The sequence below is a fragment of the Salvelinus fontinalis genome, chromosome 11, assembly GCF_029448725.1.
Source record: "Salvelinus fontinalis isolate EN_2023a chromosome 11, ASM2944872v1, whole genome shotgun sequence".
NCBI lineage: Eukaryota > Metazoa > Chordata > Actinopteri > Salmoniformes > Salmonidae > Salvelinus > Salvelinus fontinalis.
This window is the reverse complement of record NC_074675.1, coordinates 32040739-32063711: the sequence shown is the minus strand read 5'-3', so window position 1 is coordinate 32063711 and position 22973 is coordinate 32040739. Positions and strand designations below refer to the sequence as shown.

At 42.7% G+C, this 22973-nt stretch overlaps 1 protein-coding gene across 1 annotated transcript in view; it reads right to left on the bottom strand.

Annotated features, from left to right (window-relative positions):
* Positions 1 to 13208, bottom strand: part of LOC129865543 (astrocytic phosphoprotein PEA-15) — a 59525-nt gene extending 46317 nt beyond the window's left edge. Inside the window, exon 1 of the mRNA XM_055938412.1 lies at positions 12687 to 13208. The gene's annotated coding sequence lies outside the window, so the exon portion shown is untranslated. The remainder of the gene's footprint in view (positions 1 to 12686) is intronic.
* Between the last annotated feature and the right edge of the window lie 9765 nt (positions 13209 to 22973).

The following is a 22973-nucleotide window of genomic DNA, read 5'->3' as shown; positions in this document are numbered from 1 at the left end:
TGCTACTTACAAACAAACATGTGACTGGCTCTTACCGGGGAACTACGGTAAGCTTCATAACGTAAAATAAAACTGAAGAACACAATCTGCTTTATATCCTAACGTATTGCACAAGTTGACTGCAGGTAATAACTTCAAAAGTAGCGACAAATATTTGATTTGATTAAAAAACTTCAAAGGAATAGTTTCAACGGTATTGATGGTATTTTCCAAATACCCCGATATATCGTGTATACGGTATACCGCCCAAGCCTACTGCTCTCCTCTCCTCTCTTTTGGTCTCTCCCTCTCTTTTCCGAGGATGTCTGTAACTGTAGGTGACTCAGACACACTCCTCCTTTTCCCTCCTCCCCCTTATCTTCTGAAAAGATGCACTCCTTTCCCTCTCCCCCCCTCCTTCCCCTATCCCTCCTTTCTTCCCTCCTTCCCATCTGAAAGAAAAGTCAGGCAATGTAACACTCCTGGCTGTAGTTGCCGACTTGCCTCATAAAAAAAAGGAGAGCAGCACACTAGGAGCTCAGACGCAATCATTTTATAACCGACGATTCAACAGCCAAACTGTCTTCATTAAGGTATCACGACAAACACTAGTCACTAGTTTATATAGTTTGAAAGGACACACACACAGGTGTCTGCAATCCTGGCTTGACTTCATTGGTTGATTTACAAATAAATAGAAGATATAAAAAAGCATGAATGGATACCATACGATCATAGATACAATTTGGCTACATAGGCCTACCCACATTATTTTAAATGGGTAGCAAAAACACAACAAAAATCACAAGAATGGCTTCAGATCAAACTCGACGTTGAGACCGAAGGGAGCAAGAGTCTTTCAATTGAAGATCCTGGCGGCCTCTCGTTTTAAGAATAAATTGTCAAGGAACCACACCCACTTTCCCCTAACCATACAGATGTCCTATAGGATCAGGTTACCCATTAGGAGCCGAGAATCAAAAGCAACCCTGGATCTGTTGGGTATAGAACATACAGGATGTCATTACATAACCACCAGCTGACACCTGAAACCTTGACGTCTGCTGAACTGGGATCAGGTCTTGCAGTAAATAGCCCGTTATCATTTGTTTCGCAACACGTTACGGCTGACTCAGAATCAATGGAAAACAGCTTGAAATAGAGACAATAGCTTCACAAACAGGTGCCTTCCCCCTCCCCACACACACACTCCTCTGGCCCAGCCCACGTTCAGTAACCGTTTGGGCATCTCGCAAAGTGCTTGAACCCTCACTATCACTCTTCAGCTTCCCCTTTTCTCCCTCTTTTTCCCGCAGTGTCTTTCCCTCTCTTTTTTCCAGTGTTTTCATCTCTACGGGACTTAAAGTAGGAGGCTTTTGTTATTCTCGTCAAAACAAACAGGAGTATTAGTATTACTTTTCAATGTCAAAGTCAAAGCCGCTGTCCTTTCCTGTCCTGTCCTCCCTCGGATTTATTTAATTAGTCAAATAAATCCCCAATACAAAACGTCGGCCATTTTCCTCCCATCCTGCCGCTGGGCTATTTTCAGACAGCAGAGCTGAGCAGGGTGACTATAATCAGGAGTTTGGCCCACATTCAATGGGAAGTAGACTGTGTGTGTGTATGTCTCTCTCTGTGTGTGTGTGTGTGTGTGTGTGTGTGTGTGTGTGTGTGTGTGTGTGTGTGTGTGTGTGTGTGTGTGTGTGTGTGTGTGTGTGTGTGTGTGTGTGTGTATTTGTGTTTTTCAGACAAACGGCAGCTGTTGATAAGCTGACAGGGACTGAGCTCGTGGTATATACACTAATCCTTCTGCACATGTGTTTTACTAACCAATATTATTAACTGGCTTTACAGAATGAAAACACTTGACATAACACACAGTCAACACAATGTAACATGTCTGAGAAAGTGCCTCAGATGTAGGATCTTAATTTGATCACTCATTTGGTGCTGCAAATTTTCCTGCACAGCAAATGCAGTACCTATAGGATAAGGAAAGAGACGACATAACAGTGGTAGGCCTGATTACCAACAACGACGAGACAGCCTACAGGGAGGAGATGAGGGCCCTGGCGGAGTGGTGCCAGGAAAATAACCTCTCCCTCAACAACACAAAACAGCTGATCGTGGACTTCAGGAGACAGCTGAAGGATCACGACCCCATCCACATCGACGGGGCCGCAGTGAAGAAGGTGAAAAGCTTCAAGTTCCTCGGCCTACACGTCACTGACAATCTGAAATGGTCCACTCACACAGACAGTGTGGTGAAGAAGGGGCAACAGCGCCTCTTCAACCTCAGGAAGGCTGAACAAATTTGGCTTGGCCCATAAGACCCTCACAAACTTTTACAGATGCACCATTGAGAGCATCCTGTCGGGCTGTATCACCGCCTGGTACGGCAACTGCACCGTCCGTGACCGCAGGGCTCTCCGAAGGGTGGTGCGGTCTACCCAACACATCACCGGGGGCAAACTGCCTGCCCTCCAGGACATCTACAGCATCTGGTGTCACAGGAAGGCCAAGACGATCTTCAAGGACCTCACCCAGCCGAGCCATGGCCTGTTCACCCAGCTACCATCCAGAAGGCAAGGTCAGTAGAGGTGCATCAAAGCTGGGACCGAGAGACTGAAAAACAGCTTCTATCTCAAGGCCATCAGACCGTTAAATAGTCACCACTAGACGGCCCCCACCCAGTACCCTGCCCTGAACTTAAGTCACTGTCACAAGACAGCTACCACCTGGTTACTCTACCATGCAACTTACAGAGGCTGCTGCCCTATGTACATGGTCATGGAATACTGTTTACATACTGTTTTACCCACTTCATATGTATATACTGTACTCTAGTCAAGTCCATGCTATTTAACTATTGCTGTACATATCCTATTCTTCAGATATACTACATATTCTATCCATACACTCTCCATATTGTCTACAAATCCCATCACATATTTTTATATATATATTTCTATATTTCTTCATTCCATTCTATTACTTTTTAGATTTGTGTGTATTGTTGTGTATCGGGCTGTTTTGCGGTGACCATATTACCACCACACCGGCGCTCATGAGTCACGAAGGCAGTCAAATTCCACGTGACCGTTTAGTCACGGTAATTACAGAGCTGATGATGGTCATTAGTAGCCTACCAAACTTGCTAACTGCCTGGTACTCAGCAATCTATTGTCCCTCTAATCACTCTGGCATCAATGCAAATGTGTTCGAAAATCCAATCAAACACTTCATCAGAGCCCATGAGCTCATGTTGCCCAACATTTTAATAGGCTACGCAACTGAACGAGAAAACAGAGTGATGGCCTCTATATTTATTTCTCAATTTTCCTAATATTAAGCACATTGCTTATATTTACAACAGGAGCGTAGTCTACCTGGCTGGCATGAAAATAAACCACGCTATTTAAGTGCATAGATGACTGTCACGGTTGTCGTAAGAACGGGACCAAGGCGCATCTTTCTTTTCGTGAAACTTAAAACAAACCAAGAAACAAAAAAACAACTGTGCAGTACTGAGGTGCTACATGCACTCTCTCAAAAACAATAACAAACAATCAATATCTCACAAAACACAGGTGGGGAAATAGCTACCTAAATATGATCCCCAATCAGAGGCAACGATAAACAGCTGCCTCTAATTGGGAACCACAATAGCACCAACATAGAAATAGATATACTAGATCACCCCCTGACCTACTACACCATAGAGAACCAAGGGCTCTCTATGGTCAGGGCGTGACAATGACATGTATTTCTTCCCGCTGCCCCTGTTTTGATACAGGTGCATGATAATGGTCCATTCTAAATCAAAACAAATTTCACACATATATTATTTAGTATATGTAAAGACAAGATTAAATCAAGAATAGTCTGATGGGTGGCAATATTAGCCTATCACTTGTGAATTATATGTTACCACTTGTGAACGATGCCCAGCATAAGAAATAATGCCTTTTATTTGCGACTTTTTCAAATCATATTCGCACAACTCATGTAGCCTAGCCCATAGGCCTCTATGTTTAAATAAGATTTGTATCGCAACTAAACTGGCAAATCACTTCTTAAAATTAAGCACATTAATCCACTTTACAAGGGGTGTAGAGCATAAGCAGGGCCTTAGTTTCAAGTTTGGGGAAGATCATTTTCACCATAAAAATGCACCTTTATAACAAAAGCATTAAATGCATAATTGCATTTGCGGTCACTTTTGATAATGGTGTTTTCCTCTAATGGAACATTTGCGCTTATAACCTACTATACCATGTGCGCATTGCTGCGCTTATAATGTGAAGAAATAGCTTAATAGTTTATCAACATTTTAAGCTAAACGCTCTGATTTGTTGCATCAGCCACATTGCGTAAAAAAATGTTTTGATGCTAGTGGTTGAATTCATTTGGGATCTATCGCATCCCACAATTGTCCCAGACTATGTTTGGAATATTTAATTTATCGCACAGAATAGAATAGGTCGACCTTTGTACTACGGGGGATAGTAGCTTGACATAGACTAGTGCTTTTGCTGTTCGTTAGGCCTTCTCATCTTGTTGGCTGACGAAAAGTAAATGTGGACAGTTCTTACAATATCTTCAATATGTACCTCGGAATTGGATAAGGGCGCGCGCAGCTGCGTCCCGATGTGTCTGTCTTCACTTGTAGCCTGTGAGAAAGACTCAATGTGAAGGAGCGCGCAGCACTCAGGGAGAAGGGCACAACGGCCTCTGGCCGCAAAAGGCATGGATTTATTTTAGGTTGCATTACGGCCACACAAAGGGGATGCCACCGTGAAATTCTAAGCATTATCAAGTGCTTTTCAAATTGTGAATGAGTGACTGATGTAGTGTGTACAGCCTGTGCAAAAAAAACCAAAGCAGAGCTCATGCATTTTAAGCGATGTTTTCAAATCGTCATTAAAGTCGCAGCATGCAGCCATTAAAAATCTAAACATACACCGCAACGTTTGTAGAACAACTAAAGTTACATTAATAGCTCTAGGAATACATATTTCTTTGTTAACCTCCTCAACATAGAATAGCCGCAGGTGCGCACTCCCTCAAATCGTTTGGAGATTTTATTCTATTTTATTCAGCTTTGTTCAATTGTATTCTTCATATTATAAAATAATGCCACGCAATTCTAAGCAAATCTTGTCCGCTAAATGAACTAGTGTAGCCCACAGCCATTTAGCATAGCCAGATCAGGACCTAACATAAGGACAACTCAGAGAATGCTATTCTTTTTCTTCTGAAATAGACTACGTTTTCTTCATATCACGCATCTTTTGACCTGTCTTTAATAAATGATGGATTTATTAATCTTTTTTAAATGTAGATGTTCCAAAGGTCAGCATCAGTGTCTTGTAGGCTATGTGCGGAAGCCAGGAGATGCTAAATGTGTTTATATTCATTAACGGTCATTTACCGTGAGACCGACAGTTATTTGCTTGACAATCACCGGCTGATGAAATTTCGTGACCGCCCACAGCCCTAGTTGTGTATTGTTAGATATTACTGCACTGTTGGAGCTAGGAACACAAGCGTTTCGCTACACCTGGAATAACACCTACAAAATAGGTGTATGCGACCAATAACATTTGGTTTGATTAGGTATCTTCCTGTGGATTACATAAGCAACAGCACAGCACAAGGTCAAACCCACATGCATGCACACACTGACACACACACACATGCACGAACGTATGCGAGCACACACGCACCAACCGAGCGTGTCTCTGCCTGTCTTTTTATTGTGTATGTCAAAGCCGGGGGAATCAAGTTAACATCGTTATCTGGCAGTGAGCTTCACAAAAAGCCACGAAGTAATGGAAGTCTTTCCCCTTCGCTTTGTAGAAGGGAAACTGATCAAATATGAAGCTTGTGTGTCTGTGCAAACTAAACTGATGGAGAGTCCCTGCCTGGCCAAGACCCAAATGGCTGGATGGATGGCTAGATTCATGTCTTACTGAGCTAAAAGAACGGCGAGAAAGACAAGGGCAAGAAAGGATTGAAAACAAAAGACTTTGGGATTTTGTTTGTGTTTATGTGCGTGTGTGTGCTCTTTTGGGGAATACAAATCTCTTAACGGCACCCAGGTTTGGAGATATCCACATTGCCATGGTAGCATACACCCACTTCCATCTATCTATCTATCCATCCATCCATCCATCCATCCATCCATCCATCCATCCATCCATCCATCCATCCACCTCTCTTTCTTTCCATCTTTTTACACTGATGCTAGCTGACAGCACACACACACTGGCTCCTTGGTTACACAGTGGTTGGCATGGGCAAACTCACGCTCTCTCTCGTTCTCTCTCTCTCTCGCGCTTTTTCTCACACTCGCTCTCTCTATCTCTCCCTTTCTCTCTGTTTCTCTGTCGCACTGTCTCTCTGCCTATCTCTACCTTCTCTATCCCACTTGATCATCTCAACAGCAGATGAAGAGGCAGAGCAACAGGCACAGACCAGGCTCCCTGCCTAGAGATGCAGACTTTCTCTCTCTCTTTAAATTCTATTCAATTCAATTATATTTGCTTTATTGGCATGACGTAACAATGTACATATTGCCAAAGCTTACTTTGGAGATTTACAATATTAACATAATTAAAATAATAATCAATATTGTCAATGGGACAACAGTAACAACAATAATCAAGGGTCAAAATAACCATGAATTTAACAATGGCATAAAGGACATGTGGACGTTGTTTGGTCTCTCAGACACTGTCCCTCATTTTATGGCAGGCAGCAAAGTCATGCGATGCCAACCCACAGCTCTCTGCGTCCTCCCCCAACAGGATGGGCAGTCTATTCTCATCAGAGAGTTCTTTGAAACCTTGAATAAGGGTTTCAAACTTGGGGAAGTGACACTCTAATTGTTTTATATTTTTTACATTTTGTCAGGAAATGCAGCTCTGTCTCTGGTTCTGCTGTGGTGCAGTGGTTGCATAGCCTTTCCTCTACAGGGAGCCAGGTTTTTCCTGTGTCTACCCTTCTCAATGGTAAGGCTGTGCTCACTGTACCATGTCAAGGTTTTTCTAAGGTTTTGATTAGTAACCATGGTCAAATAATTTGCCACGGTGTACTGTCGATTTAGGGCCAGTAATGTAGTTTTATTTTGTCTGTGTTGTAATTTGGTTTATTCTGATTGATTGGATGTTCTGGTCCTGAGGCTTCAGTGTGTTAGTCGAACAGGTTTGTGAAGTCATCCCCAGGACCAGCTAAGCTGGATGAGGGGACTATTTTCTTTGCTCAGCTCTTGACTTTGCAGGGCTTGATAGTGATATGAAAGGGGGTCACTGTATTTTAGATGTTTCCAAAACGTATTTGCTCTTTTTTGAGTTTTTATTATTAGTGGATATTGGTCTAATTCTGCCCTGCATGCATTGTTTGTTTGTTTTCCTCTGGACATGTGGGAGAATCTTACAGAACAGGGTTTCAATGGGGTGTTTGTCCCAGTGGGTGGGTGAAATCTTGTTTTACAAGACCCCACACCTCGCTGCCATAAAGTGCAATTGGTTAAATGACACATTCAATTAGTTTTAGCCAATTTTTAATTGGTATTTGAATTTGTTTTTTAATGGTGTAGAATGCCCTGCGTACTTTCTCTCTCAGTTAATTCAGTGCCTAATTTAGGTGTCCAGTTGAGCTTATTTTTAAACCTAAGTAATTGTAGTGTGTGCAATATTCTATATATTTTGTACCAATTGAGAACTTTAGTCTAATTCCCTAAGATCTGGACCTTCTCTGGAAAATCATAGTTTTTGTCTTTTTGGGGTTTTACTGCCAGGGCCCAGGTCTGGCAGTACTACTCTAGCAGGCAATGTGCCTTGGGTGACAGCAGGCACAGGTCATCTGCGAAGAGCAGGCATTTAACCTCTGAATTGTGGAGACTAACACCAACACCAGGGGCTGAGGATTTTTCTAGAATAGTGGCCAATTCGTTGATGTAAATATTGAAGAGTGCAGGGCTCAGGTTGCAACCCTGACGAAGGCCCCGCTCCTGGTTAAAGAATTCAGTTATTCTCTATCCAATTTTGATGCTGCACGTATTGCCAGTTGATTTAATTATGTCATATGGTTTACACCCTATACCACTTTCAATAACTTTGTAGAACAGTCTTGAATGCCAAATAGAATCAAATGCTTTTTGGAAGTCGATGAAGCAAGGGTACATTTTGGTATTATTTTGGTGGACATGTTTATCTATCAGGGTGTCTAGGGTGTAAATATGATTGGTTGTGCAATGTTTGGTATAAATCCAATTAGGCTTTTACTTAAGACATTGTGCTTATTTAGGAAGTTTAGAACTCTTACATTTATAATACTACAGAAAACCTTCCCCAGGTTACTGCTCACACAAATGCCTCTGTAGTTGTTAGGGTAAAATCTCCATTCTTAAAGATCGGGGTTATGAGTCCTTGATTCCAGATGCCTGGGAAATAACCTAGACTCAGGATCAAATTAAACAGTTTTAATATAGCCAATTGAAATTTTGCACATCTCATTTAGGATGCCATAAGGTCCGCATGCTTTTTTAAATTTGAGGGCCTGAATTTTCTTATAGAGCGCCTGGTCAGTAATTGGGGAGTCCAAAGGATTTTGATTGTCCTTTATAGCTTTTTATAATCCATTAAAATGCTCATGTATTTTGCATTGTTCTGCGTTTGCATCAATTTGAACATTGTTGTAGAGTGTTTTAAAACGGGTGGTCCATATGTCACCATTTTGTATGGCTAATTCCTCTAGTTTAATTCTCTATTTCCCTTTCTCATACCTTTCTTTCTTTTCTTTTTCTCTCTCTCTATCACACACACACAGACCAGACCCCCTGAAGATAAACTTTCCAATGTTGTGTGTGTGTGTGTGTGTGTGTGTGTGTGTGTGCGTGCACGCGTGCATGCACATATGTGTATGCATGAGCTCTGTGTGTGTAGTAAGATACAGAACAATTGACTGTTGGTACTGAATGACACACACAGGCCACCATACCCACCAAAGATACAGGCAGTAGGAGAGGCAGAGAAAACCAACACACACACAGCTGGACTGATCAGACTGAAGGTACAGATGTAGGATCTTAATTTGAGCCAGTATTCTACAGCAGGAAAATAATCCTGCAGCAACAGGAAATGTGAATTATTATGTGAATTATAATAAATGGAAAAAGTTGTAGGGGTTGATACATTTTTCATTATGGCAAATCAAGTCTGACATTTTAAAGTGGAAATTACAAACTTTAAAAGCCTTTCTAACCTTTGAATACACTACAAGTTTGCGTTTGCTGCTGTGCAGGAACATTCACTGCAACAAAAGAGTGATCAAATGAAGATCTTACATCTGTATGAGGAATCCACCAAAACTGTGGTGGGTAGAAGGACAAATTCATAGGGAGGACAGACAGACAGACATGATAGAGATAGACAGAGACGGTGAGAGAGAGAGAGAGGGAGACAGGCAGGCAGAAAGAGAGGCAGACAAACAGAGAGACAGGCAGACAGATAGACATGCTAGCATCTACAGTAAAGAGTGCCCCTTTCTGTGGAACACAACGATATCACCACACACACACACACACACACACACACACACACACACACACACACACACACACACACACACACACACACAACCTCCATCTGTGCACTTAATCACCCTTTTCCAAACACAGCAGTCCAATCGAATCAAGTCATATCAAATCAAATCACGGCTATTGAGACTTTTCATCTGGAAGCAGAGAGTGGATTACATATAGGAGGGGGGATTGGGGGGCTGCTGTGTGTGTGTGTGTGTGTGTGTGTGTGTGTGTGTGTGTGTGTGTGTGTGTGTGTGTGTGTGTGTGTGTGTGTGTGTGTGTGTGTGTGTGTGTGTGTGTGTGTGTGTGTGTGTGCGCACGCGATTCCAGGAAGATTCCATAATCCATAACAAACCAGGAATAGTGTAGCCTACATATGGGCTGTGTCTCAAATGGCACACTATTTCCTATACTGTATAGTCCACTACTTTTTACCAGGGCGCTGATTGCATGGAAGCACTACAGCATAGCAACTGTTGGGATGGGTTAATCAGGTTTTTGTGCCGACCCAGCTTAGAGCTGGGTGAGGCTTAAGCCCTTCTCTCCACCACACCACTGGACTGCCAGACAGTGGATGGTTGACCTTGTGAAAGAGTGAGCGAGAGAGAGAGGGGTGTGTGTGTGTGTGTGTGTGTGTGTGTGTGTGTGTGTGTGTGTGTGTGTGTGTGTGTGTGTGCGTGCGTGCGTGCGTGCGTGTGTGCATTCGCGTGTGACTGAATCAAAATTCCATATCTGTTCCAGAATGACATAATGTTGCAGAACCACGGTTTGAAAGATTTTTTGGGAGGAGTTCCAATTCCAAAATTCCCAAGTTATCTCCAGGGTTCAACTTCAACCCAACACACCACCGACAGCTCAACGATGCAACACATCACCCACCCTTGAAGGCATAGTTTCCTCTACATCTGGAAGTCAGTGAGAAGAACGTGCAAATATTCCGGAGATTTTCACAAGCACATCCCGACTCCCTTACTGTCGGTTCCAAAATATGTGCTGAGACTGCAGACCCCAATACAGAAACACTGCTAAACGACATATCTTACACCGTAACATGACAAAGCATTTCATGCAATTAGTTTCCTTCCCTTCAGGTACAGAGCGAGACATTCCTGATTCCACAATTGACTCAGTCAGAAAATGCTCAATGGTCACAGTAAAGAAAGTTCTGCTCCGATAAGTGAGTCAAGAGACCAGCGTGAGTGTGTGTCTTGGACGTGGTGGTAGAGGACATTGAGACAGCTTGCTTTTTGGTTTAATGATCCTCTCTCTCTCTCTCTCTCTCTCTCTCTCTCTCTCTCTTTCTCTCTCTCACACTCTTTCTCTCTATGCCGGGCCGGAATGCCTCTCCCATTTGATATATCGATTTTATTTTTTTGCTCGGCGGACAAAACTGTTCAGCACAGCAGAAATGTGCTTCCCCCTTGGCTACGTCCTGTCTGTGTCTGTGGGAATGTATGCGGTCGATTGTTTCGTCAGTCTCTGAGTCAACACAAAGGGGTTTTCGGGAAGACAAACTATTTAAAAACCTTCAGCACAAAAATCAACTGGTCCTTTTTTAAATAGCACAGAGCAGAGTAGCTTTCTTAGCGTGACAGTTGTAGTCGTTATATCGTCCTACAGAATGACTTGAAACAATATAAATATAGTCTGGTGCCGAATCTGTGTTTGTAGCCAACTCCTCTGACTATTGTTGGACTAGTACACACTCAGTTTGTACTGAAATAGATGTACAACGCATTTAATACATCGACTGACATACAACCAATATTTTTTTATGGGTTTGGTTGTTTCAAAAAAGTTTACACAACCATTGTGTGTGCACTGCACACGGATCAGGAGACTTGTGGAAGTGGTCCGTTGGTATATTTGGAATGTAACTTGTGAGAGAAAAGGCAGTGACAGGAAATGCATGCAGTGGCAGCTGTCACCCTGTGCCTAACACTGTTTACACTATTTAAAAGGCTAAACTGATTTCAGATCAGATCCTCCTCTGAGACGCTTGATACAGCTCCAGGGCTGTAGCCTACTAGTGCAAGGTTTATTGTACACCAAATCACTGACAAAAATGACAAAATAATATTTTGATGACAATATATTAGTAATGCATTAAGCAACCAACCAACCATGTAATTAACCAACAATAATAGCAATATTAATTATTACCATTAGTATTATTATTTCATTATAGTACTGTCACTAATAACACCATTGTTGTCTCAATCATCAATCTTATTCATTGCAGTATAGCCTAAAAGTAGTTTTCAGCAAGCAGTCTATATAGTCGTTCGCTTTCCCAATTGCTCACTTGTGCACACATTCGTGCATGCTGATGCTGGGCTCGCGCAGCGGTCGGGATTAAGGATGATATGTGCTCAACATTTTCCTCATTTCCATTATTCACAGTCACGATGAGGCACGACAAAACACCAACACATTAGCTAGGTCACAGGTTGTTTAACAGCATCGATTATTAAGCTATTGTTGAACCACTCTCCGATATTGAACACCACAGAACGTTCCAGATAAAGTGGTTAGGGATGTCAATGTAAAAAAAAAAAAACGAATGGGATTAGCCTAGGCTAGGCTACACAGCGACATTGAGAAAGCAGAAGCGACAGTTTACACAATATCATCATAGCGATTAATCAATACATCGAGTAAGTTAAATGGTCCTTGAAGGATAAGGAATTCGCCTATAATGCAAATTCATGGGTTAAGCAGTTCATTCAGGCCAGGTTCTCTTCCTGAGCAACGTCCCATCATTCAAACAAAAAACAATTGCCGGGATCGTTCACTTGTTGGGAAGTGGGTTATCATCCAAGACAAAAGACAACCCAACAACCAAACGAAAGTCATATCAAATGTTTTGAAACTCAAAAGTATACATGCTATGGAAGTAAGGTTTATGGTTCATCATGTAACGGAATTCACTGATGATGGTGCCAAAATATTGATAAATCAAGTAGTAGCATACAATCATTATTATATAATTGAATAATGACAAATACAAAAAGCAAAAACAGAAAAACACACTCGCATACAATGACACGACAACATTATAACCTCCCATACAAATAGTGAGTGAAGCCAGAATATTTAATCAAATGTGTTGGCTTACCCCGGGCTTTGTGTAGGCTATGAGTCCGCGAAGAGAGATGCCCTGTTCTGTGGGTGAGATAGTGTTCACTTCTCTACCAGTTATCAAAATGTGATTTTGTATTCGATTGACGGACAATCTCGCTGCAAAATCGGCTTCTTCAGTCAGCTCCTCTATCCAGAATGTAGGCTAGTTGGTTTAGGATGTTGTCAGCTCTGGGACGCCGTCTAGTGATGGATTTTATTTTATAAACATATAAAAGCGATTACAAAAGCAATTGTTATGGCGAAATTCTACTGGCTAGTGTGGATAAGTGCTTTGTTTTTGTTCCAGGCAAGTTCTATCCGTCCGTCCGGTTGTCTGGATACACAGTTTTGCCGGTTCGTTGATGGAAACGCCTTTTCTTTACTCTCTCTCTCTCTCTCTCTCTCTCTCTCTCTCTCTCTCTCTCTCTCTCGGTTGTCGTTCCCGGTCACACGCGCTGTCTGATACCGTTGTTTCGCAGACACTCGCGCACACACATTTTTCCAAGATGATGTCACCGCGCTATCCGGTTTGCAAATCCCACCTCCTTTTCCATCCCTCCGTTCCTCCTGATCCCGCTGCTATCCATCACTGCCACACCCCCCGACACGTTATTGTCCTCCAACTCTTTTTCGCTTGTTTCCTCCGATTTAACATCCAGTGTGGCATCAGAAATCGCGAGCATCAGAATCGTGGCATCTCGCCAACCAGGAGCGCGAGGTAGATGACATTGAATTCTCTAAACTGAGGGAATAGGTTTCTTTGTCACAGTAAAAACAAGCCCAATTTGTATATCATTTTCTCTCCACTCTGATGCAGTTGTATATTCAGCGATAGTAACGTGTGGGCCTACTATATTAGGTTAGCCTACTATATTAAATCGACATGTTGTGGTTGGATGGTAGTGGGTCGGAGAATTAGACGAGAGATAGAGAGAATAGAGAGATGGAGAGAAGGGATAGCAAATGTATTCCTTTATTTAAAATAAGTGTAACTTTAAACCCAGACATGCCACACTCACAGCAGTGTTTATGGTTTAGAGGTTTTCCCTATATAGTGCACTACACTTTAAACCAGAAGCCCTGTTAAAAAATTGTGCCAACAGTGGCGCAAATTTGGTTTTAGAAGTGGGGGGGCAGATACATATTTGAATTATAAACTGGGTGGTTATATACCTGAATGCTGATTGGCTGACAGCCGTGGTATATCGTATAACACGGGTATGACAAAATTAATTAATTAAAAGTTAATCAAAAGTTAATTAAAAATTAACTAATTACATTGGTAACCAGTTTATAATAGCAATGAGGCACCTAATTGTTCTTAAGCACATTGCGTCACGCCTAAGAACAGCCTTTAGCCGTGGTATATTGGCCATATATCACACACCCTCGTGCCTTATTGCTAATTGATATTTTTTTAATCCAGTCGGATAAACACTCCAAACAGGCTACCCGACCGCTCGGAGGTGTCTGCATGGTCCTAAAGCACACTTTTGATTTGTTTTGTATCACATTCCAATGATAAAACTGGTGGGGACAAAAATGCAATTTCAGACTGTGGGGGGACACAGTGGAAGTTTCACCCCAGGATATCGTGATATGAAATGTGAATACCTACCGCCAAAACGTTTTAAGTGCAATAAGCAGTGGTTGACCCGTCATACAGCCCCACATTTTTAGCAAAAAAATGTATACAAATGTATATATAGATAGATATTTAAAATTTTTGGGGCTTGCTTGTTTTGCATGTTATTTTGCCATTAATATGTGTCACGAAGCAGTTTGCAAACACTGTAAAAAAAATATATAATTCAGTTGATTAATAAAGTTGCATATACACATGGTCTCTTTTTTGTTTTCTTGAGTAAGGCAGCTCCAAAATGCAGGTGTTTCAGCTTAGCTCTGTGCTTTCTGTGGTGGGGTGAGCCAGCAGAAAACAGGAGCATTGTGCTGTGATTGGCTCAGTGTTCTGCCAATCATGGGGACAGTATGTCATCGCCAAGTTTAAGTCCTTAGTAAGGGTAGACATCCAAAATATCATCACTTTGGGGCCTGCCATAGAGTTATATAAAAGTGCCCTTCCAAGAAGGCTCAATTTCATTGGCCACAGATAAAATTACATCAAATCACGTTATATGTACAGTAGCTTTGATTGGACTGATCATGTCAACATCTTACTTTCAAAGTCTTAGCTAGCAGTCATCATCATGAATCAAGTCAACAATCTACTGGCAAATCCTTTTTAATCCTTGTCATATGAAGAGAAATAATGAAGAAAAATGATAGATAAAACGTATCGGTGCCCATCGGCCATAAAGATTACACAAAAGTTGGAAATCTCAAATTCAACAATGAGTCGTTTGGAAGGAATCAGTGGCTAACTGCAAGCATTGCAAAGCAATCACTAACGTTAGCCTGATATTCAATGGAGTGGCTGTGTGTTTTCCCCCCCGAGTTCCCACCATAAATCCAGAGAATGACAGACTTTGATGACAAAATTAGCCCACAAAGGACCGCTGCGCCACCTTCACAAGGTGAGTCCAAAAATGTATTGTATGCTGCTGCATAAATGATGTAATATTCCAGGGAGGTATACTGTAGCTAAGAAAGTAATACTAAGTGTATGTTGTGTAGTAAGCTGTTAGTAGCCCATGTGCCTCACCTAAATAATTTGGTCTATTTTCACCAACGAGGTATTGTTAACACATTGTTCGTGGCCCGGTGTGTGCTTGTTTGCCAACTTTTTTTTACAGCTTTGACAGTGCTACTGATGGTAGTGCTAGTGCTTGGCTTGCACGTGCAAATTCAGCACACACAACATTTTGTAATAGAATTGTGTTACTTGACGTTTCAAATTAAAAGCTTATGTAACACATCAAATAGTGTTATATGATGTGTATAGTTTTTGACACGCAAAGACCCAAATGGCGTTCAATGTGCCTCACCCTAATAAGTTGGTCTATTTTCACCTCTTAATTCCACCTACTGTTCTAATTTGGTGGTGCACGTGTGGCCTATAACCTGTTTTTAGAGAAATGCATTAATCGAATATTGTAAGAGCTTTCATTGTCTGCTTATATGCCCCCTTTATTTATCCTACGGTTCTGACTTGTTGTACAGGGAGTACACTGTAAGAACGGCCCATGTTCTGAATTCTGTCGCTGTACATATCAAAAGTGCTGAACAAATAGGTATATTGAGAACGTCCATCGTCGCTCACTCATTATTGTCTTAATCGAAATTACGGAAATTACTTGTCGCCCCCTTATGCCATAGTTTGTACATCTCAATTGTCAGTAGAAACCACATTTGTTTAAGCCATATCAGCTATGCTTTTTTAAAAGGCAGTAAATGAGGCTGAATGAACTGTTTTGCTGCCAGACAAGGCTCCGCTGAAAGCCAGGTGTAGCAGTGGTAAGGTGTTGGGACTCTGCTGTTGGCTCTAACAGTTTGTGGGCACCGTTTGTCACCGTTATAGTGCAATTAATGTATTGTTTAGTGTTGTGATGTGTAGTGGCTTTGCTGGCATGCATCCCACTTTTTATTTTTGCCCCACCAAGATGTACATGCTAAAATCCCCACTGGCAATAAGTACAAATGTTTTATCCTAAAAATATATCTCAAGTTGAGAGAATAATAGTCCCGTTGTGGGTGTGTGTTCGGCAATACCATACAAGATGAGGAGAGGACTCATTTGTGTGTGTGTGTGGGGGGGGGGATTACTCTGCTTTGCACTGATAATCATTATTGTATGAATAAAAATGACAATATTACATATTAAATCGACTCCACAAGATGGGATGCAGATCCATTACTTTGTAATTACATATCGCCATTACATTAATATTGGACGTGACATAATGAAAATAGGTAGTTATAAAATCTAGATTGATTATTTTTATAATTTAGATTCATTATACCTGTAATTTATGCCTGCATATTATTTGATATCTATCAACAATGCATATACATTTGTCCAAATAGAGTATAGGCCCATGGTTTGCCTTATCGTTGTGCTCAAGAATAACAGTTGCATATTGTTTTTGACACTTGCAAATGATCATCCCGTTCTTGATTTACATACATCTAAAGGTGATGTCAGGTGGCCGTAGCAACATAGATACAGCACAATAACCAAACAGAAAACACAGAAATATCATATAGAAATGATCCAGGGACTTTGCAATGGATAATGAGTATGTCTTTTACAGATCTTGTCCCAAAGCCTTCAAATAAAGTGTTACCCAAGTTTGAATAGCACAGCAGATTAGGGTAGCCTAACCCAAAATAATTAGATGGTTGGATATGCAGAGGCGTTATATAATTTTCTCAACAGATTTCGACAGGATCCTGGATTATGTTTTCACGTGTTTTGCACACATTAATATTTTAAAATGTTTGTTTGACAATCATAGCACGCGTGCTGCCATGTGAAACTAAAACAAAAACGAGTCATGAAAAAACAATTTAGTCAACTGAAATAAAATAATTAACAAACCTGTTTGAAAAACAAAAATTATACTGAAACTATTATCTTTGACTCCAAAACTAATTCAATTAGATAAAAAAACATCATGAATTATGTTCAGTTTTAGTTTTTTCTATTTTAAATTTAGCCTTTTTTTGTAATGGGTTTTAATTTTCAAGTTTATGAACCTGGCTAGTACATGCTGCCAGGAGATGGCGATGTTTCAAATAGGCCTAGCTTATTTAGCATCACTATCACTATCACTAGCTATCTAGTCACTCTAGATCAGGGCTGCCCAACCTTCTTCCTGGAGATCTACCGTCCTGTGGGTTTTCAGTCCAACCCTAATTAAACACACCTGATTCTACTCATTAGCTGCTCAACAAGACCTTAGCTAGCTGAATCAGATATGCTAAATTAGGGTTGGACTGAAAATCTACAGGACAGTAGATCTCCAGGAAGAGGGTTGGGCAGCCCTGCTCTAGACAGACAGTTTGCCTCCCACAATGTACCTATATTCCAACATACACATCCTTACAAGTACCTGGACAGAGAGGAGGAGTCAGAATAGGGAAGACTGTCACTGCCTTATCCGGTGACGTCACCGCCTATCCGATTGTTGCCCTAGTGTGAACATCCCTGCCGGACATAAAGTAGTAGCTAGCTAGCGATATGGTTATTTTTAATGAGTGCATTTCGCTAGTGGCTAGTTTGCATAATCTACCTTCACTGAAACCACAGAAAAGGTTTTGCCCGAAAGCTTTGGTTTCAAATCATTCTGAGATGTCTGCCTCATTGACTGTACAGTATATGAATGGACCAAGCCATCAATGACATCACACTATTCATTCTTATGTGAAGACTCAATGGCTCATTTGAAGCTCAGGAAGTCGGTTTTAGCTTGGTAAGATGGCGTCTCATGGGGGGGGGATTCTCAAGACATGACATGCGCAGTTTGACCTACTCCAGGAAGTGATGTTGCAGGCTGCGACCAACTACCCCCTCCCTTTGAGTATCTCAAGTTGAAGGCCGACTGTGGTAATGCAGGCTGCCGGTAGCAACTAAATTATCCTTGTAACTCCTTCTGTGTGCGATTTTAAAATAATCGGCCCAAGGACATACATTTGGTGTAATAGAATAAATGATTGGTACCATGATTGTCTTCGATTTGTTTATTATTTACATGAATATTGAAGACAAAGATTGCTATTTTCCCATTGACTATAATGGGGGATCCTTCTTTCTGGATACAACAGCCTGCAGTACCCCGGTCAGCCTTGAACTTCATGGAGGGGGCAGTCATTCTCCCCTGTACTGCCAAAACGCTTCGGAAAGAGTTAGATTTTTCAGGCTTGGCCCGACCTACCCAAACTTGTGTTTTGTTGGGAGGGTTGTCTGTCTGAAGAGGATAATCCCCAGAACAGAAAATGTCCAAGAGAATCTGACATCCTCCCCAGACCTAGTGCTGTTGCTCTAGGTCTAGGATTTCCAAGATGGCTAGCTATCACTAGCTAACAGGAAGAAATAGAACCTACAACACATACATGCCTCCTAGCCTCCCATGCATAGGGTACTTTCTGTCCCTAACACTAAGACTGAAACAAAAATAATATAAAAATGAAACAGAATTCTTTTAATCAAACCTAAACTGAATCAAAACCAGTAAATCAAGTCAGAAAACAAACTAAGACGAAACTGAATTTCACATAAGAATCCTAAAATTAATAGAAATATAAACTAATATAAAAACACAAAACCATTATTGTCACAGCCGTTGTAAGAAGAGGACCAAGGTACAGCGTGGTGAGCGTACATTTTCTCTTTATTTGGAAAAGAGACGCCGAACAAAACAACCACTACAAAAACAAACCGTGAAGCTAAAAGCTATGTGCCCTAAACAAAGTCAACCTCCCACAAACACAGGTGGGAAAAAGGGCAGCCTAAGTATGGTTCTCAATCAGAGACAACGATAGACAGCTGTCCCTGATTGAGAACCCTACCTGGCCAAAACATAGAACTACAAAACATAGAACATAGAATACCCACCCCAACTCACGCCCTGACCAAACCAAAATAGAGACATAAAAAGGGTTTCTAAGGTCAGGGCGTGACAGTACCCCCCCCCCCCCCCCCCAAAGGTGCGTACTCCGACCGCAAAACCTAAACCTATAGGGGAGGGTCTGGGTGGGCATCTATCCGCGGTGGCGGCTCAGGTGCGGGACGCAGTCCCCGCTCCACCACTGGCTCACCCCACTTTGGTGGCACTTCTGGTGCGGGGACCCTCGTCGTCGACCCCGGACTGGGGACCCTCGTTGCGGACCCCGGACTGGGGACCCTCGTTGCGGACCCCGGACTGAGCACCCTCGTTGCGGGCTCCGGACTGAGCACCCTCGTTGCGGGCCCCGGACTGGGCACCGTCGCTGGAGGCTCCGGACTGGAAACCGTTGCTGGATGCTCCGGACTGGAGAACGTCGCTAGAGGCTCCGGACTGGAGACCTTCGTTGGAGGCTTTGTGCCATGACTCCTCACTGGAGGCTTCGTGCCATGGATCATCACTGGAGGCTTCTTGCCATGGATCATCACTGGAGGCTTCGTGCCATGGATCATCACTGGAGGCTTCTTGCCATGGATCATCACTGGAGGCTTCGTGCCATGGATCATCCCTGGAGGGAGGAGACGCATTGCCAGTCTGATACGTTGAGCTGCCACAGGGCTCACCAGGCTGGGGAGACATGCAGGAGAATTAGTTCTAGGCGCAGGCACAGGACTCACCAGGCTGGAGAGACATACAGGAGGCCCTGTCCTTCTGGGGACAGGCACAGGATACATTGGGACGTGGAGGCGCACTAGAGGTCTTGAGCGTAGAGCCTGCACAACCCGTCATGGCTGGATGGCTATTTTCGCCCTGCAGATGCGAGGCGCTGGCACAGGACGCACTGGGCTGTGCAGACGCACCGGAGACACAGTGCGCAGAGCCGGCGCAGGATATCCTGGGCCATAGAGACGTACTGGCGGCCAGATGCGCTGAGCCGACACCCTCCGACCTGGCTGGATGCCCACTCTAGCCCTGCCGATTCGGGGAACTGGAAGGTAGCGCACCGGGCTGTGCACGTGCACTGGAGACACCGTGCCCTCCACTGCATAACACGGTGCCACGGTAAGCACGGGGAGTTGGCTCAGGTCTCCAACCTGACTCAGCCACACTCCCCGTGTTACCCCCCCCAATGTTTTTGGGGAGCTGCCTCTCGGGCTTCCTTGCTAGCCGTGTCCCTTCGTAACGCTGACGCTCTGCTCTTGCTGCATCCAGTTCCTCCCGTGGACGGCGATACTCCCCAGCCTGCCTCCAGGGTCCCTTACCGTCCAGGATCTCCTCCCAAGTTCATGAATCCTGGACAACCTGCTCCTCCTTACCACGCTGCTTGGTTCGTTGTTGGTGGGAAGTTCTGTCACGGCTGTCGTAAGAAGATGACCAAGGTGCAGCGTGGTCAGCGTACATACTTTTAATAGTAGATGTTGCCAACAAAACAATAAACAATACCAAAACAAACCGTGAAGCTTAAGGCAATGTGCCATCAAACAAAGTTAACTTCCCACAAAGACAGGTGGAAAAAAGGGCTACCTAAGTATGGTTCTTAATCAGAGACAACGATAGACAGCTGCCTCTGATTGAGAACCACACCCGGCCAAACACAAAGAAATAGAAAACATAGAAATAAAGAAACTAGAATGCCCACCCTAGTCACACCCTGGCCTAACCAAAATAGAGAATAAAATCCTCTCTATGGCCAGGGCGTGACAATTATAACCTTGGTGTGTGTGTGTGTGTGTGTGTGTGTGTGTGTGTGTGTGTGTGTGTGTGTGTGTGTGTGTGTGTGTGTGTGTGTGTGTGTGTGTGTGTGTGTGTGTGTAGTTGTTCACCCCCAGGATAGTCTAATCGGGAAGTTCTCGTTTCCCATCACAAGATCAGCTTGTTTAGGAATAATAACAAAAAAGGCTCTCAGAGACGAACACACACACACACACACACACACACACACACACACACACACACACACACACACACACACACACACACACACACACACACACACACACACACACACACACACACCCACACCCTCCCTCCCTCCCTCCCTCCCTCCCTGATGGGCCATGCTCATCAAGGCTAGCTGAGAAAGAAGGAAGGGAAAGAAAGAAAATAAAAAATGTATAAATATATCTGATACAAAGAAGAAAAAAATGTAAGAGAAATAGCGGAGAGGAAGATTAAATGGTTTTAGGGTAATCTAGATTAAGAAAAATATGTACAGATTGCTGTTGTCGATACAAAAGTATTTTTGTTGTTGTGGATGCTGAAAGCTACTGTACAATATAGCCTAAACACATTTCTTCTAGTCATCTGATGGCCAGAGAACGATAGAGAGAGAGAGAGGGACTGTGTGTCTGAGTGTGTGCTTCTGTGTGTGTTCTATCCCTGGGCACTGGCTGTGATGTCGCTGAAAGGAACGCTTGTTGTAAGAGAGGGGGGAGGTGGAAGAGTAGACAGAAAAGAGAAACAATGAAAATGCAGAGTCATTCTGCCCCTCTCTTTCTCTCCTTTTAAACCCCTGTCGCTTTCTCTGGCTGACACTGATCTGACAGCACTGATTAGGGACTGGACAGTAGTTTGTGTGTGTGTGTGTGTGTGTGTGTGTTACTGTCTAAGTACCTAGACTGGTCTTTTTTAGATTAACACACATCACTAAGTACTAATTGGACATCAATAACAAGCATAAGGAAGTAAGGACTGCATGCTTAATATTGACATGTAATTAGTACTTAGAGATGTGTGTTCCGGTGGTAGGCAAGGCAACCCCTGCTCCTGAATTGCCTTCTGAGGTACTTCAGCTTTTTGAGTTGACCTTTTTTTTGTTGCTTTAAACCCTGGTAGACCATGTTCAGTCGGTGGTATTTATCCAGTCTGTCTGTTTCAGGGAGAATGTGTTGTTCAGAATGTGCCGTTGCAAAACGTAGCAAAAATGTTTTAGCCAACTGAGCGGAACCCATGCAGGTCTGAGCTGTGGTTCTTTAGTTACCGCCATCCATCCATCTCCATTTGTGTCCTCCCTAGTGCTGTGTGAGAGTCGATAAGGCCTGGGCCTTTATCCACGAAGCGTCTCGGAGTAGAACATTTGTCGTATTAAAGTGCGGAGAATAAAGACGTCGTACTCCTACACTTATGGGTATATGATCGATCCATAACTGATCTAGACCTACATCCAACAGTATCTCTTATGCCTTTGACAATTATTTTACGAGGACTATAACAAATAGGCTAATAAATGGGACCTCTCTGAAATGAACATGGATGGCCCTCCCTTCAGTAAAATATATTTTTACCTGAACACTTGGGGAAAAAACGATTGACCCTCCCCTGTAACCCAAAAATAATAATTAAAACATAAAGTGGATAGCAGAGGACATGACTACTGTTTACCCTCACTCCGGGGACAGACCAGAGCCTTTAGACATGCAGTTTTAGTAACTGTTCTTTGTTTTGTAAGCATTAGGCTACATGACAAAGTAGCTAGAGGTTGTGGATTCACATTCCACCGCAGACAAGGGTAGGGGTAAAAATATATCCATTACAGTAAAAGCACTGCTTGGATCTATCATCTTATTTGCGGTCTGATAAAAAAAAACATTTTTATAAACGCATTTAATGCAATTCTACATCATTAGACATGTCAGTATTATGCATGCAGTCTTTCCTTCTTTATGCTTGTTATTGATGTCCAATTAGTACTTGTGATGTGTGTTACGAAAGAAGACCAG